General features: G+C 43.6%; 1 protein-coding gene across 7 annotated transcripts in view; it reads left to right on the top strand.

Annotated features, from left to right (window-relative positions):
* Window positions 1-12,548, top strand: part of IQCK (IQ motif containing K) — a 112,679-nt gene that overhangs the window by 97,707 nt on the left and 2,424 nt on the right. For 3 of the 7 annotated variants that reach the window (XR_012122298.1, XR_012122297.1, XR_012122296.1), the window contains one exon: window positions 11,088-11,263. The exons of the other annotated variants lie outside the window; for them this stretch is intronic. The gene's annotated coding sequence lies outside the window, so the exon portion shown is untranslated. The remainder of the gene's footprint in view (window positions 1-11,087; window positions 11,264-12,548) is intronic. 7 annotated transcript variants of the gene reach the window in all.

Below are 12,548 nucleotides of genomic sequence, written 5' to 3'. Positions count from 1 at the left end.
GTCACTTTCATTTTAATTTTTTTCTCTCCAATCTCCTCAAACCTTAGTTCCTTCTCTATTTTAATCTGTAGAAGAGATTAAAAGTTGGTTAAGAGAAACCCTCCGGGAAGGCTCACGGACCCAGAGCGGATTAAGTTTCCCATTTATCTACTGTGTGACCTTGTGCAGGTTGCTTACCATCTCTGTAACTCAGTTTGCAAAACAATAAAATGGGAACACTAATAGTGGCAACCACCCAAGAGGGTTTTCAAGAGGATTGCATGAACTGGAATCATGCCTGACTCATAATAATAAGTGAACAATCAATGGTGACTATTATTAGTAACATGAATGTTCAATATATGGTTAATATATGTTGTTATTAAGAATATTGGCTTTGCCTCTTACTACACTGATGGACACTGACTGCAATGGGGTAGGGGGAGACTTGATAATATGGGTGAATGTTGAAACCGCAATGTTGCTCATATGAAACCTTCAAAAGACTGTGTATCAGTGATACTTTAATTTTAAAAAAAAGGACTCTTGGCTCTTAGGTCTGACAGAACCAGGGACCTGCCTCTGGCCACAGTGTGGTCATGGGCAAGTTGCTTATCCCCTGAAGGCCCAGTTTTCTCCTCTGTTGAATGGGGACAATTTGGGTTCCTGTGAGGATTAAATAAAATTAAATACCATGTATGCTATTAAACAGGTCCCTGGCAAAGTGATTGGTCAAATACCTGGTGGCTGGTTTTAGCAGTTTCTTTAAACTGTCAAGAAAAATGTACAAAATATTTTTATTCCTGCTAATATATCTACAGCAGTTGTTCTCAGTCCTGGTTGCAGAATAGAATCCCCAGGGGGGAAATTTATAAGGCTGCGTCAGGCTAGAGGCCAGAGAAAGTGATTACGTGGGTTTATTCTTAGTAGAGAATGTGTTGTGACCACATCAGCAAAATCCTAATACTATGAGTTAGCTGGAAGATCCCAGTAATGTTTTTGGACTCAAATCTCCCCTTTTGAGGCCCTTCTCATTGATGCAGTTCACTTGGATTAAAATTTAGGAGACCCAAGTTCCTAGCCCAACTCTGCAATTATTTACCAGCCACATGGACCTTACTTTCTCCTTTGAAAACAGAAGGGGTGAACCAGGAAATCTGATAGGTGCTTGCTTTAGAATCTCTGGCCCCTTGGGCAAGTGGCCAATGTTTTGGGCAAATCCAGACTTTAGAAAGTTGTATCTTGGTGGTTGTTATTGGGTTTGGGAATTTGGTCTCAAGGTTGAAGGCAAGAACAATAGACAGGGAACCTTCTGGGCTTTTGTTGGGGAAGGTGGGGTAGAATAGGACCTGTGGGTAACTGGGGAGGTTCAGATGCTAAGAGGCAAGGGGGAAGGGTGGACTCGGTATTTGGCAATTGAGGAGTTTGGGGGCAAGAGTGTGAATGTTTAAGGGAGATTTTTGTTTGATCATATATTGGAGGAGTGGAAGCATATATCCTAGATTGAGGGCCTTTCCTATCACCACACTGGGGTCTGTCACACCCAGGGGCGACCTTCTCTGCCTGACACTGGAGCTCACACAAGGAGGGCAGTGGGAAACCTGCTGTGTGGTGTCCCAGCCTGAAGGACAGCACTGCTGATACCCTCAGCTGCCAAACCCAGGAACCTGCAAAAATCCATGGTCCTCATGAAAGCTCTGATTTATTGAGAGCCCACTACATGCCGGGCACCTTACATATATTGTCTAATCTTCACAGCAAATTGAGTGAGTATTACCCCATCTTTCAGGGGAGGACGCTGTGTGTCAGAGGTTAGATCAGTCACCTTTGGTCACAGAGCACTCGGCCGCAGAGCCTTCCCCAGCCTCACACTGCCTTGCTGTCCTTGCAGCCTTCCCCTCTGACAGTCCGTGGACTGGGAGGCAGAGGGCGAGGCCTGGAGTTCACACACTCTAAAAGGAAGGAGTCCGTATAGAAATGAAGGCCACATGATGAAAAGGGTGGATCAATGCCTGCTCCAACGTGGATGAACCTGGAAAGCACTGTGCCAAGTACAAGAAGCCAGACACCAAAGAGCACATATTGTGTGATTCTGTTTATACAAAATGTCCAGAACAGGCAAATCTACAGAGACAGAAGTAGATTCATAGCTGTCTAGGGCCAGAGAACAGGGGAATGGAGAGTGTGGTAGGGACACTTTCCTACCAGGAGCTCTGTCTTCACAGCAGCCCTTTGAAGTCAATACCACATGGTCTCTATGCTATAGATGAAGAAATGGAGGCACAGAGAGGTTGAACGGTGTACTCAGGGCCACACAGCAAGGAAATAGCAGAATCAGGCAGCCTGACTCCAGAGTCCTTCCTCTTCCTTGCCACATGCTGCAATCTACAAATGTTATTTATGGAGTTAAAGTGCTCAGAAGAAATCTGCTGGTGTTTGGTTTCATAGAGAATCCTCAGGACCTAACCTCTGATTAAACTGCTGAGGGTATGAAGCACATGTTCCTTGATGCCTGTTAGCCTGGTTTAAAGGGTAATGGTCCCCCCATCTAACTGTCCCACCTTCTCTCTGTGAGCAACAGTCCAACCTTGTTGACACATGGTATTTACCCTTCGGATCTAAATTTAGGATCTGAGCGACTAAGTGTCTTGCCAACTTTGAGATTCAACTCTCCATTAGTCCAGGACATGGAAAAATTTGAAGGTATCGAGGCTAGATGTTAAGAAGAACACACTGATTCCTTTTAAAATTAAATATTGTCCCCTTCCAAGTAATTACATTCTCATTATGAAAATACAGAAAAGTATCAAGAGATCCAAAAGAGTTACTCACCACATCATCCACTGATAAAACTGTTTAAAAGTGCCCTATTCTGTCCCTTTTGAGTAGGAGAGAGGTAGAGGAGACGGAGGTCATTTGCATATATTCTATTGTTGCCATGCACATTGGAGTTGTCCTCATTTGCTCTTTGCGGCATCTAGAGATTTGTCATTTAAGAGGTTACAAAGTGACATTTGAAGTGGTCCAGTGTGAGCAGCTAATAATGGCAGGGAGTCATGAGTTTGGAGTCCCAAGATGTAAATTCAAACCCTGTTTGGAAGCTTCTAGCTGTGTGTCTTTGATTAAGGCACTTAACCTTCCTAATCTTCCATCTTTTAACTGTAAAATGAAATTAACCCCTCATAAAAGCCAAACTGGGAAATAAAGTTATTTGAGTTAAAGAAGACTTGAGTTTGAGTTAATGTTCACCTACACATTCTTACTGGCTGTGTAATCTTAAGTTACCTAGTCTCTGTATTTAAGTCTTTACATCTATACAATGGAAATAATAAAAAGTACTGCCCTCACCAGATGCCAGAGAGACCCTTATGAGACAATGCTTGGAACACACATAGTCCAATGGCTCTCACACATTAGGTGCTCAATAAAGGTCAGTGACTACTGTAAGCCATACACTCTTGAGTCATGTTGGAGCAGTTTTTCCTACCATGGATGGCGAAATCAATTAGTAGGTTGCCACAGGCATTTTAAAAATGAAATAGAATAGAGATAGAAAATATCAGTATGTATTGCTAATAGTAAGGCAAATGCTAATTGGTGAAATTTTTGTTCTGTGTGTGTGTTTATGTGTGTGTATAGTAAAAGCTAGAATAGGATTCTGTTCATTGGTTCAACAAAGATTGCTTGTGCACCTGCTCTGGACATGGTACTGGACCGTGCCTGGTGCTGGGGATACAGTGGTGACCACAAGCCAACACCTTGTTCTGCTGGTACCTGAAATCTAGTGGGGAAGCCAGATGCTATTCCAGTGATCACCAGATACTTGATTACAAACTGAGGAGTGCTTTGAAGAAGTTCAGGGTCCATGTGAGACTTTAGCAGGGGCATTGAATAGATTCCCCTAGGCTGAGATCAGGAATTAACTAGGTATGAGTGGCAGGAAGGGCTTTCCAGGATCAGGCAAGGACCTCAGTAGAGACCCCAAGCCTGGAGAGGGGACTGAAAGAAGGCCCAGGTGACAAAGGCAGGGTGCGAGGTGACAGGGGAGCCAGGAGAGAGCGTGGCCACATGGGCCTTGCTAAAGACGGTGGCTTTGATTGTGAGAGGAGCATTTGTACGGTTGTAGCCAGGCAATGGCAGCATCAGACGGGCTTAAAGATGAGTGTGGGTGCAGGTGGGAGAGACATTAGATGGCCTGGTGGCAATGGAATGGATGAAGGGGATGGATTTAGGAGACGTGTATGGGGTAAAAATAACTCAGGTGGTATGAGTGATCCTTCTGTAGTTTTGTTTGGAGCAGCTAATAATGGCAGGGAGTCATGAGTTTGGAGTCCCAAGATGTAAATTCAACCCCTCATAAAATGGCAGTGGTTCAACCAATGGCAGTGGTTGAAAACAGTCACTTTTCTCGTATACTAGAGGGCTTACCATTAGAAAGAATCCTTTGGTTGAAACTCTTGAGATGTTAATTCCCAGCCAGTCTTTTAATGTTTCATAAGTTGTTTCTTAGTCCTTCGAATTTCTGACTCCAGCCCTGTCTGCCCTGGGTGCCAGACCAAACCACCAAGATAATGTGTGACTACTGCCCCATCTCTCAGCACAGGCTAAAATAATTTCCCAATTAGTTATTAACTTGTTACACCAAAGACCAGCTGTTTAAAAATATACTGGCGGATTTGTTTCCTTTTCACTTAAAGGCAGCATTTAGTATACAGACCTTCAGCCAGTCTGAACTGGATGAGAACTGATTATACCCCAGACACATTCAGAATGCCTGGGATATTTGTAAAGGTTCCGTCTTGGTGGTGGCAGCTGAGAATGCAGAGATAAATAAAAAAGTCATAAGACACGGCTGATGGGGTGCGTCTGTGTTCTTTCACACCCGTGACTCATTAGGCTTTTGAAGACACAAAATTTTGAAGGAAAGCCTCATAGATGGTGGCTGTTTAAACTGCTGTGCTTAAACATCAGCCAACTGCAAAATGGAGCTATGCTTGTAAACTGAGAGGTAAAAAGAACATACTAGTAGATAGAGAAACAGACATGAATGGCATTTTTCTAAAGTTTAGGTACATGATTTAAAGAAAATGTGTTTAAATATTTGTTTAAAAATAGCGTATTGTCCCATTTTTCTACAGTCTCCATGTTACTTGTATAATTAAGAAGTAATTTTATTGAGCATCTATCATGTGCCGAGCAGTGAGTACCATCTCATTTCTGCCTTTCACTCTACTGAAAGGTCTTGCTGTCCCCATTTTATGGATGCGGGAGCTGAGGCTTCAAAGGGCTAAAGAGACTCGTTCGGGTCCCCCGCTCTACATAATGGAGGGTTTCTGGCACCAGAAGGTGTGTCCTGAGCAGCTAAGCTCTGCTCCAGCAGCCCTGATGCTGCCTTTGCTTTGGTGCCTTCCTTCCCCTACTGGACCTCAGTTTCCCTCACCTGTAAAAAAAAAAAGCCCTTTGTTTAATTTCTCCCTTTCCAGGTTACAACTTGATAATCCCATGTTTGGGTCTCAGTATAACAGATGACATCATTTCCAGCACCGAATGTTCTCCTTTAAAATACTGCCTTCAAAGAGACCTCACTGTGTTTACTTTAGTAACATGTTTAGAAGTCAGCCACCGAAAGCTGTAATTATTGCACATTCATGACTGTCGAATTCACCCCCATGCCTTGTGGCTGCCACGTGGGCTCAAGTTGCATTAAAATAATGCAACCCAACATCTGGTGCTGTCAAGAAGGGAGATAAACTTGCCAGATTGCTGATATTTAAGCCCCGAATGCCAACATTTATTTCTTTTTAGAAAGTCAGTCTTGCACCGTTTGTTCTTCCAATGGGGACACATGGAGTTCTTTGTTTTTGTTTTCATGTTTGTCCATGTTCTTCATATTTTCTGTTAATGACTATGTTTTGTTTTTATAATGGAAAAGTAATCTGATTTTTAAAATTCAGTACAGTAAGATAGAAAAGAAGTGAAATCTTGGTAATATATATTGTACACTCCCCTGCCCCCTTAACTGGAAAGTGTGGCACACTTTGGATGGCTTTAAGCTCACTGGTTGATTCTGAGTCAGGATCAGGGACCCCGGTTCTTATTTTGCAGTGGTATGATGTAATGGTTAAGACCATGGACTTTGGACTAAGACAGACCAGGCTTAGAATCTTTGCATGGCTGTTTACTTAGCTCTGTGACCTTGGGCAAGTTACTTAGTGTCTCTGAGCTTTAATTTCCTCATTAGTAAAATGAAAATACAACTGGCCCTTGAACAACACAGGTTTGACCTGTGCAGGGCCACTTATATGCAGACTTTTTTCAATAAATGTATCAGAAGTTTTGCAGATTTGCGACAATTGAGAAAACATTCTCTATTCTCTAGCTTACTTTATTGTAAGAATACAGTGTATAGTACATATAACATATAAAGTATGTGTTGATTGACTCTTTATGTTATAGGTAAGGCTTTCAGTCAGTAGTAGGCTATTAGCAGTTGAGCTTTTGGGAAGTCCAAATTATACACAGATTTGTGTCTGTGCAGAGGTCAGGGCCTCTAACCCTTGCATTGTTCAAGGGTCAGCTGTTGTGATAGCATCTACCTCCCAGAAGGGCTGGGAGCATTAAATGAGATGATAAATAAGCATAACGTCCAGCATTCAGTAAATGAAAATTTCCTGATTAATTGTTTATATCTGTTGCCAGTGTGTAAGTGGCCTTAGGGACCACTGAGGCACCTGAGACTCTTTGCCCTGGATCTGAATTAAAAGGTCCTCAGATCTTTGTGCCAATTCACTTCCTTCTCATTTTCCTGTTTTATTTGTTGTTGGAGTAAGACTTAAATACAGTAGGGTGTACTGGTCCTAAGAGAACTTGTATGTATGTACCCCTCCTGCAGCCATGCTCAGGCCCCCGCCAGGTCAGCAGCTGCCACCCTGAGGTAAACTCCGTTTTGACTTCTGTCACACCATAGAAGAGCTGTGCTTATTCTCAAACTTCATATAAATGGAAAACGCAGTATGAACTCATTTGTGCTTGGCTTCTTTTGCTGCGAGATGTGACCACATTGTTGAGGGCAGCAGTCACTTGTTCTTTTCCATTGATGAGTAGTATTCTTTTAAATGAATATTATCACAACTTGTATGCCCATTCACTTATTAATGGATAATTAATTGGGTTGTATCCAGTTTTGGCTACTAAGAAAAATGCTGTTATGAATGTTCTTTTATATGTTTTTTGGTGGATGTAAATACTTCATTTACAGATTACCCAGGATTGGAAAAGATACTGCCAAATGATTTTCTAAGGTAGTTGCACCATTTCATGAGCTAGTGATGCATGAGCATCCTAGTTGCTCTGAATCCACGCCAACACTTGGTATGATGAGTCTCTTTTATTTGAACCATCCTGGTCAGATGTGTAATAGTTTTCTTATATGACTTTAATTTCCTAGATGATTAATGATGTTGCACACTTTTTATGGCTTATCAGCCATTGGGACACCATTTGATTCCTAAACTCAGTTGTACTCTTGTGATATCTGGTAGCTCACCTTGCCAGAGCAATGTATGAAGAATGCACACACATGCTCTGTGAGAGGTGTCAAGGCTCACCGAGTACTAAGACACCAGAGTTTTGGGCACACATTTCAGAACATCTGTATTGGCTTCTTACTTTCAAGTTCTTGGCTGTGTTTGATAGCCAAGCTTGCAAGATACATAGCTTGCAACTGAATGACAGGTCATGAATGTTAAAAGATGCTGACTGAACTCTTTAGCAGCCCATCAGCTTATATTTCTACAGTGACTTCCTTTCTTGGGGAAAAGAAGTCACCCATGTTGAATAGCTACTGCATGTCTGTCCCTTTTATTCAGTGATTTGAATACACTGTCTCCTTTCATCTTCAGGACTCAGTGAGGTCAAAGTCACACTCACAGTTCATACGAGGAACTTGTGGCTGGAGGTAGAGGTCCCCCAGCTATTCAGTGACAAAGCCAAGATTTGAAGGCTGGGTCTGCCTGACTTCCAAGTCTACCCTTTTGTGAACAAGCATACTGAGGAGAAAACTTTATTTTTCTAGCAATTCTCCACTCAGACACTTTTCCTGGAGGATATTTCATTAATATTTTTGGCATGTTCACATCAACTAAGGCAACTTCACCTTTGGTGCCTCTTTTTCAGGGTCTCCCAGTCCTGGGTCTGCCACACTGGCAGGTCACCCCCTCCAGGACTCTTTCAGCCCCCAGTCAGCTCCATGTCTTACCCTGCCCCACTTCCGCATCTTTGGCTCTGGCAGACTGCAGTGTGACGGTGTAGGTATTCAAGGTATTGAGTCTCCTGGTAGTCTTTTTTCTTCTGTCTGGTATATTTTCTGATAATTGTTTTAGGAAGAAAGCTTCTCCCAATTGTATGGCAATGCATGTACATTGCAGGCATTTGGGAAAACAAAAACTCACCCATTTTCTTTCAGTCATTTTATCTGTGTTAATTTTTAGTTTGTTTTTGTTTTGTTTTTAAACATAATTGAGATGCTGGGCTGTAACTTAGTTGAGCTCATGGATGTGATTTTGGAGGGAATGGATATGATTTTGTACAACACAGTCACATTTAAAGGATGTACTGTGAAGATATCAACCAGGAATGAATATAAAATAGGAGTCACTTGGTCTCAAAAAAATTTTTTTTCCAAAAGGCAGGAGGGAAGAATTGGGCAAAGATGACTAAATGAAGGAACTCGGTTTTACCTTATCTGTAGTGGCCCCATCATGGCTGGCTTCTAGCACCGTTAGTGGGAGCCTTGGGGTCCCCTTTGGAGACATGCTAACTTTTGGTATTGGGCAATTTCAAATTTGCCTTATCAAAATTTATAGGACAGGCGCCTTACTACCTTTTCCCTTTGGCATTTTTCTGTGCTCCTTCAAACTTTGCAAAAGCCACCATATTTTTAATGGCTTGATACCAAGTTTATAAATTATCAGATACCTAATCATTCCCTGATTTACACAGGATTTAGGGCTGTTTCCCAACTGTTTATGTGGTGGATGCTGCAGTAGTGAACATCTTTATCTGCGTGCATCATTGCATCTTTGGTTACAGAAATCTTCATCTCCCAGGTGAGAGACACATGTGAGACCATGAGCTTGCAGAGGTTAAGTGCCTGAATGCATAGTGTAACTTCAGGTGCTAATTGGATAAAAAAATATTTCAGCATCTCTTATATGTATCGCTGATGTGAGAGTGTGAACAGTCTTCTCTTTGTAACTCAGGATGCAGCACTGTTACAGGTCCATGGCTGTGTGGTAGACAAGCATTTTTTGAAGCAACTTCTCTCTATGGTATATGAACATCTGTTGGTTCTTAAAATTCCCTGTTTATTTTTCTGCCTCCTCCTCTAGACTATGAGTTCCTTAAGGTCAAAGAGTATGTCTTAAAATAATAATAGGTAATATATACTGAGTGCTTAACTCTGGATGAGACTCAGGCCTAAGCACTTGGGCTGCCCGGCCTTGTTTGCTCCTGCCAGCACCCTTAGGAGGCACGTGCCATCCTCAGACCTGGGCCTTCAGGGAGCAGGCACCCCTTCCCAAACCTGTAGCATCCAAAGGATCACTCAAAGCCCAGAGCGAGGGTGGGGGCATGCTGATTCCCAGGCCTCGCTCCTGGAGATTCTGTTTCCAAAGGGCTGGGTGGGCCTGGGAATCTATATTTTTGCCCCAGGTGATCCTTTCTGCTGAGACCATGTCTAGGCAACCCAAATGAGTGGCTGGATGACCCTCTGTCCTGAATTTCCTACGTCTCGAGCCTTAGGCAGCTTCTCCAACTGTCCAGAGTTCTCAGCCCTATTACTAACTGGAATAGGAGAGGATGCGGAAGACCAAGACGAAGAGACCATGAGTCTTATTAGCATGCAAGGCCTTTCTTGTCACATTGCCTTTAATTGAAGCTGAAGGGCTGGCGCATCTCTCCGGGATTTTCCGCTCTCCCAGCCCTTCCGGAACTGGCTGAGCCCCAGCCTGCCAAGGGGGACAAGGACGGCACAGGGACACAGAGGCATCTGTCTGTTGGTGTTGGAAGCCAACCACGACACGGCTCTAAACTAAGGTGAAAGCAGGGTTCTGTCATTCACCATCCCTGCCTGCTCTTCCCATGCAGCCCCTCCTTTTACTGAGCACCTACCTGTGCAAGCCTCTCTTCTGCCAGGACCAGGAAGAGGAACACTACTAGGGAGAGACTCTATCTGTTTAATTTTTAGCAAAGAATCCTTGCACATGGCTCCCATGTTAAAAAGATACAGGTCAGACATAGGGAAGACAGTGTAGCACAGAAAAGACAAGTAGTGATTCTGTGGCATCTTACTACGCTGATGGGCAGTGACTGCAATGGGGCATGGGGGGGGACTCGATAATAAGGGTGAATGTAGTAACCACATTGTTTTACTTGTGAAACCTTCATAAGAGTGTATATCAATGATAACTTAATAATTTTAAAAAAGAACACTTAAAAAAAAATACAGGACAGAACAGGAAGATGGAACAAGCATTGTCTGTGTCATCCCTTTCATGGCAATCAATTTGAGCTCTTAGCTGTTTCTCTGGGTAGTGACTTCTGTACCTCTAACAGATGGTAGCATTCTCCTTACTTCCTGCTATGGCAGATGAGGACTGATTCACACCCATTCCCACCCTCCCAAAATGGTGAAATGGCTCTTTCCTGTTCCTTTGTTGGTTGACTTTGTAATTTCAAGTAAAACACTACCATCTTTATTTCTTTTTACCTTTTTGTGGGGTGGGGGGGTGATGGTGGTGACATACACATACTGTAGTGACTATCCAGTACATAGATCTGTAAAGCAAACACTCATGTAAGCACCATCCCAGTTAAGGAAATAGAACACTGGCAACACTTTTAAAGCTTGCTCCCCACCCCAAGTGGAGCCACTTACTATAACTTTTATGATAATTATTCCCTTTCCCCTCTTGAGAGTTAGTCTCATCTTTATATACACCCCTGAGCACTTAGGTTTGCTATACATAGAATCACAATATACTCTACTTTTCCTCCAACACTGGTAAACTAATCTAACCTGTGTACCTGTGGTTCATTTGTGTTCACAGCTGCATACTCCCCGTTCAAGCTGACCATGATTTATTTATCCCATCGCTGTTGATGGACATGGGGTGGTTTGCAGTATTCTGCTCTTATGAACATCCTGATTGATGTTTGCCAGTACATGTGCAAGGATTCCTCCAGGATACGAGCGCAGGAATGGGACGGCTGTGCTGCAGAGAACGTACGTGCTCAGTTTCACTTGAGCCAGTTTTCCAGGGTAGTTGCTCCAGGGGACAGTCCCCCCTGCCAGAGAGTCTGACATGATTGGCTAGTGTGAGGCGGGGCACTGGGAGTGCTCAAAGATCCCCGAGTCATCCCACCACGAGGCTCCACATCCACCTTTGTTTCCAGGAGATGGTATTCTTACTCTTCAGTTCGAAGGAGTGTTCATAGCACCCCAAACTCTCCTTCCTCAGTCAGGACTTTTGTGTAACCTGAAAGACATAAGGGCTTTTTCCCAGACAAGGTCAAAGTGTAGGGCTGGCTAAGTGAGGTTATCAGGACAGGACAGGAATTGGCTAAAAGGCCGGGACAAATGCACACAGGGGAATTCTTCCTTCATGCAGGGTTGAGGAACTAAGAAAATCCAAGGATTGGGGATTCTTCCAGAAGCCTATCCTTCCTTCTGTCCGTGGCCTTGAGCATCTGCCTGCTAATTGGAGGCCAGAGAGGTCATTCAAACAGCTTAAATTTTGAGATGTTGAAGGGATGTCTTGACTCCTCTGAACTGCACTGAGGGTCTTTATGGCCATGGTTCTTCAAAAGGACTCTAACCGCAGCTTGGGCTTCTCAACCCTGCCTGAACATCAGCAACATAGGGGAGCTGTGAATAAATGCTGATGCCCAGGCCTCAGGCCAATTACATTCAGAATGTCTGGGGTGAGACCCAGGCACCAACAGACGTCAGAAGCTGCCCAGGTGATTCTTAGATTGCAGCCAGGGTAGAGAACCAGTGGTCAGTGGGTCACAAACGTTAATGTCCTTCAGAATCACTTGGGTGGCTTGTTAAAAACAGTTGGCTGGGCTCCAGCCCCAGTTTCTGATTCTGTAGGTCTTGGATGGAAGCTCCTGGGCTTGTGTTTCTAACAGGTTCCTAGTGATGCAAATGTTGTTCGTCCTGCACCCACAGCTGGAGGTCTCCCTGCATTCCTAACTCTGGGGACCCACAGCAGCCCTGTGCTTGGCACTCCCATCTGGTTGTGAGAGCCTTTTCCCAACTCTATTCTGTGGTCACATTGGTAGCTTGAAATTAACTATGGAAATTGATATAAATCAGGATTCTGCCACCACCAGTCAATTGCTGAACACTCACATCCTGGGTCACATCATGGATCAGTGGGATACTGGGGGAGAACCTACCAAAATGGGAAACATATTCGGCTATGAAGGACCTACCACTGTCATCATCAGTAGGGTCTAGCTGCTTATATAGGGGTATTCCCCATGGCTGCCTATCAAGCTTCCAT

This window comes from Manis javanica, chromosome 10 (genome assembly GCF_040802235.1).
Source record: "Manis javanica isolate MJ-LG chromosome 10, MJ_LKY, whole genome shotgun sequence".
Taxonomy (NCBI): domain Eukaryota; kingdom Metazoa; phylum Chordata; class Mammalia; order Pholidota; family Manidae; genus Manis; species Manis javanica.
This window is presented reverse-complemented; position numbering and strand designations above follow the sequence as displayed.